A 6,000-nucleotide genomic window follows, 5' to 3' on the forward strand; every position below is an offset into this window, starting at 1 on the left:
TGGATAAAGAAACTGTGATATATAGAATAGAATTTTATTTCAGCATAAATAAGAATGAATTCATGTCATTTGCAGGAAAATGGATTGATTTTAAGACCATATTAAGTGAAAGAAGTGAAATACAGAAAGTTAAATATCACGTGATTTATCTTATAGGAAAAAAACAAACTATAAATTAAAGAATAAAACACAGGAGCAATGGTGGGGAACAGGGAGACAGACATTCTGGAGATGGGGAAAGAGATCAGGAAAAGGAAGAGAGGGAAGTGTTGGTACAGGAGGAAAGGGGTCAGAATGATTGAGATCTGGCACACGTGTACCAGTTTCCCAAGATGAACGTAAATGTTATGTATTACAAACATATACCAATAAAAATAAAATTAAAAAGATGGATAAACAAAACTATGGATCAAAGAAAACATAAATTTTAAAAAGTTCTAGATACTTCTGGGCATATTGGTACACACCTGTAATCCCAGCTACTCTGGAAGCTGAAGCAGGAATACTGCAAGTTTGGGGCCAGCCTGGGTAATTTCATGAGGCCCTGTCTCAAATGAAAAAAATAAAATAAAATAAAAAGGCCGGGGAATTAGCTTAGTGTGAAGGGCATGAGTTCAATCTTCAGTACAAAAAAAGAGTTCTAATTACTATCCCCAGAGAGAGAAGGAATAGCGCTTACAAAAGTTTTATGTAGAAGGATAACAAGAAGAAAGTAAGACATGACAGCCAATGAAAGTCTGGAATGAGAAGTAAAACAAAAGATAAAGATAAACTATGAGAAAAAAAGTAAATGACCTTAAAGAGCAATGTAGGTCATCAAATAGCTCACTAAGAATCAAGGAAGAGGTGGGGGAACCCAAGAAGATGGTACACAGGAAGAGGAGGAGCTGGAGTTCCTTCATGATTTATGAATATGAGCGGTTTGTGTGTTTCCTTTGTAATGTGAGTAGGGTGGGGAAAGCAACCTGAAACATTAGGGAAAAAAACATAAACAACAAGAAACTCATGTTCTGTGTATGAACTGTGGCATGATGCTGAGGAATTGTGAAAAAAATGAAAATTAAGTTTATTTTGAATCATCAGTTATTTCCTTTGAGTGGCGAAGTTTTCCCTTACATAAGACTATGTTTCTTTTTCCTGAGATCCAACCATAATAAAGTTGACCTTCTGTAGCTTTGAAATATTTTGGGGGAAAATGTGTCTATACATATTTAATGTGGACTTTTTCTTGTCATTGTTCCTTAAGTAATACATTATAACAACTATTATATAGCATTTAGATTGTACTAGGTACTGTAAGTAACTAGAGATGACTTAAAGTATGCAGGTGGTTGTATGTATGTAGGTTATATACAAATAGACTAATACACTCTTTCATATAAGGGGATTGTGTATGCACACATTTCGGCGTTGGCAGGAGTTCTGATACCATTTCACTGCTCATACTGAGGGACAAGCTGTGCTTGATTTTGCAAATAATACCAACATAATAATGTTCTATATGCTATTTTTTTCTAATTTCTAGAATAAACCTGGAGTCTAAACCAAACTTAATAAAAGACTTAATAAAACAAGGATAAGTTTTTATAAAACAATATTATAAAAATCCCAACATGAAAAGACTTTATTAAAAAACAAGACTTTATTTTTAAAAAAACCAGGACTTTAAAAAACCCAACATACTATAGAAGAGGACAGTGTGCCCTTAAATGTTTTAACTACCCATAATTTAAGTCACAGTATAGTTGATGATACTGAGAGTTAGAGGTAAAGAATACAGTAGTGTGCTTATTTCCTGCAATGAAAAGTAAAACAAATGATAAAGATAAACTATGAGAAAAAAAGTAAATGACCTTAAGGAGCAATGTAGGTCATCAAATATCTCACATCTCATTGGAAAATGAAACGCTACCTAAAACTAATGTTATCATAAAGAGAATTTAGGTCTATTATTTGCAATTGTAAAAGAACATACTAAAATATAAATAAAGAAACTAAAAAGTGGAGTAAGCAAGCAAACCTAGAAAAAAGTTAGGGAGGAAGCAGGAAGTAATAGAGGTGAATGACTTATCTGTTCTGATGAGGTGCGGAGAAGTTGTCTTAGGTTCCCGTGTCATGAAATAGAGGAGTCTTAGTAGTAGTGGTGATTAAATGTCGATGGTTCACCATCATCTACTCTGCAGATCTAAATACTTACCCACGTCTTTTTTTCTGTGTATTAACAAGCTCATTCCTAAATACAATTTTTAAAAAATTTTTTTTATTTTAAAAAGTTTTTAAAATCTAACAAAATGACAATGAAGACAAAATCAAAACAACACAAAAACAACAGAAACTATACATGATAGAAACAAAATGATAGGAATTAACAATGGTTGCTACATACATACTGTTATCTTCAACAAAGTTGCTCAGTCCACCAGATATAAGAATGTAAGACGGATCAAACAATCAAAGACAGTAACAAGTAATAAAAAAAACCCATTGGAAATGATGCAGAGCTTCACCATACAAGATGGTAGGAGTTCAACAGTGGTTCTTATATTGCATATTGTTGTTTTCAAATCAGTCATTCTGATTACCAGATTCAAGTGTGCAAAATTGGTCAAGAAAAAAGAAAAAAATCTAATGAGCTTAATGATCCAATTATTGAAAGAACAATTTCTGTTGTTTATGTGTAATAATACGGGTTTAGGAAAGCAAGAGGAGACGTTTTCAAAGTCCATTAATGTGATGGATTTTTAACAGTCACTGGATTCACTAAATATGCAACAGATTGCTTTCTTTTGAAAAAGTAGGAAAGTGTGTTTCCCTGAAGAGAAAGAAAAGGATTGTGTAGTCTTAGACTTACATGTAGGTTAATGAAAGTAAACCCTTTATACTATTTTCATTATGGAGAAATATATGGACTATGACTTGTACATTATTTCCCCTTGCTACTTCTTTTCCACTTTTCGCAATTTTAATCATCCTGTTTTCTCTCTTTCCTGGCAGTATTTCATTAACATTCCTCAGTGTTTTACATTTCTTAGAACTTTAGACCTCTGATCGTTTTTAAGCAAAGAAATGCTTACCAATGCACACAGGTCTTAGGAACAGTTTTAAGCAATATATTAAGTTCAGAATGGCCACATGTGTTTAATGTAACACATTGTAGAAACTTGAAGCTTTATTTCCAAAAGATTAACTAAATAAATAGAGAGGCATGAAACCGGACTTGTCAGTGTCAACATTTATAGGGGAAGAGTCAGTTTTCATGTGATTGTTACAAGCTGGCACGTTCACTGGCAGAAAGGCACGTGAAAACCCACCCATGTGAACACAGGGAGACAAGCTCAAGATGTGCTAACTCCTGGCTACAGAAATGATGGAAATAATGCCAAACGCTTGTCTCCAGTTGATTCCGAGAGAGGTAAAGAAAGCAGGAACTTTCCATTTCATGCCATTTTACTGTTTGAGCTTTAAAAAGTAGTGGTAATGTTAACACCATAAACCCAGGACTGTCCCCTAAAGTGCTGATGAATATATTAAAAGTTTGGATATGGAGTGTAAGTCATTCAGATATTAAATAGTTTCTGTCAGAGGGTTCTTTTTTTAACCCTTGGAGTATCTGATGTGTTATCCATTCTCTTTCTTATTTATTTTATACTTCATTGGTAGTATCTACTGTTTGTTATTGGTAATATCTACTGTTGCCTTTTCTACCCACCATTAATCAGTTACTGTAGTTCCAAAGCCCGAACCCCAGAATACAATTTGTGATCTGGCCAAAGGAAAACATCACCCACTGAAGCTAATGAACTGATAAGAAGAACTTATTGGGAAACATTCTGATTGCATCTTAGTCCAAAACATTGTTTTTCAATGTGAACATACAGAGATCGCTGGAAAGTCTGGAGCTGAAGCTCACCTAAGCAGAGTCTTTGAGCAAATGCTGTTGTGTTTTGTTTTGTTTTGTGTTAGATAGTCTTCATCACTGTCCCTGGAGGTAGAAGCCTATTGCTGGGTGAATTATTCTCCTTTCTAGTTTGCAGATGTAGAAAACGAGAGTTCCAGAAAAGTGGACTTGTTCTCAGTAACAAATCAGTGTTACCGTCAATTTTATAGACTTAAACAGCACAACTTGCAGGAAGCATTGGGATGGGTGTTACTTTATTGAGACCCTGAATCTTGTTGAAAGGTAGACAGACTTCTAAAAGTGTCATCAATTTGCCTTTCTGCACAATTTTAAAACCATTGGAAAAAAACACATCTTAATCTTACACAGCTCATGTGTACTGTCCCCGACAATATGTCATTCTTGAGAAGGTTGAATTCCCAAATAGTGTGAGTCCTTGGGTGCCCACTATATGCCAGTCAGTGAGCTTAGAAAATCAGGAACATTTGCTGATATTAAATGGGGAAGGGCAACACAGACTGATCAATTTCTTCACACTGTAAGGTGGATTTGCAGTACTGGTGAGATGAGGATCAGATGCTATGGGACATCAGAAGTTAGCACAGGCCTACCTAGCTTTAGGGAAAGCTGGCTGGAAAAGACAATGCTTCATTTGTGTCTGTTCTGTTCTTTGTTTAATGATATTTGTTTACTTGTTTAAAAATTCCAAATCCTACACAAAAATATAAATGCTAATAAAATTTACCCCAAATCTCTTTCTACAGAGATGGTGAATACCCTTTCAAGCATACCTGTGTGTGTGTTTATTTACATATATTTATACAAATGTGGCTGCATGCCACATGCTATTTCATATCTTCATTGTGTTCCATTGAACAATACAGCCTGGATCATACCAAATCAATGAATTTAAAATTATATTATAGGGGCTGGGGATTTAGCTCAGCGGCACAGCGCCTGCCTGGCAAGCACGACATTGTGAGTTCGATTCCCAGTACCGAAAAAAAAAAAAATTATATTATAATTTTTCATGGCCACATAGTATTCAATAATATTTGAGCCTTTATTTAGTTAATCCTTTATTGAAGGTTGTTAAATTTTCTTCAGTTTTTTTTTTGCTCTTCTAAGTAATGCTGTGATCAACATAATTATGTCTATAGCTTTGGGTCTTTGGGCAGCGATCCCCACAAATAAGTCCCTGGAAGAACTGCAAGATCATACTACACGTATTTAAAATGTTGAGTCATAAAGGCCAAGCAGCTCTCCAGAAAAGTTGTGCAAATCCATGTCTCTCTACATCTTTGTCAACACTGGGTTTTATCAATGTATTATATCTTTGGAAGTGCTGTAAATGGAAACTTTTACTTAATTGTGCGTTTCTTTAACCAGTATATATCTTTTCACACTTTTTCTTATTTTTTTGTTTTTATAAATCACCCATGAATGTTTTTCACTAGCACGTTTATTATCTGGTCGATTTGTATAAAATGGAGGTGTTACTGTTTGCCTGTCATATGCCCTGTGGTTATTATCTCACCTGTTTTCTTATTTGATTTTAATTATGGTTTCAAAATGTTTATGAGTCAGCCCTATCAGTCTCCCCTATTTTGATTTTGACTTTGATGTAGGCTGAAATGAGGCATCTTAAGTTTTTTTAAAGGCCATGTTTGCCTCGGGCATTTCTATAGTAAGATATACAGTAATATATTTGTATTATTTATGCTGTATGGAATTAACTGTGATACATAAAGTGAGGTAATGTTTCTGTCAGTCACCTGTGTTCCCTAGCTGATTTAAAATACTGTAGAGTGACTAGCAGAACTTGGCTTCCTGGGTGCATGTTTGGTTCCATTGCTTGCTAACTGGACGAACCTGTTTTCCCACAAATAAAGGGGGTGATATAGGTATCACTTGGAATTGTCTCAGGACTTACACATTAGTGTATGCAAAGGGTTTAGAACATACTGCACATAAGAGCTCACTAGATAGCTTTTATTGGACACCAAATTCACATGTGTAACTAATTCTAGTTTCTTCTTTTACGCTCACTAGAGTCTACAGATTCATAGGTGAATAGCAATTTTAGCTTTATATCATAGATG

The sequence above is a fragment of the Chinchilla lanigera genome, unplaced genomic scaffold (genome assembly GCF_000276665.1).
Source record: "Chinchilla lanigera isolate Chin_1 unplaced genomic scaffold, ChiLan1.0 scaffold00002, whole genome shotgun sequence".
NCBI classification, from domain to species: Eukaryota; Metazoa; Chordata; class Mammalia; order Rodentia; family Chinchillidae; genus Chinchilla; species Chinchilla lanigera.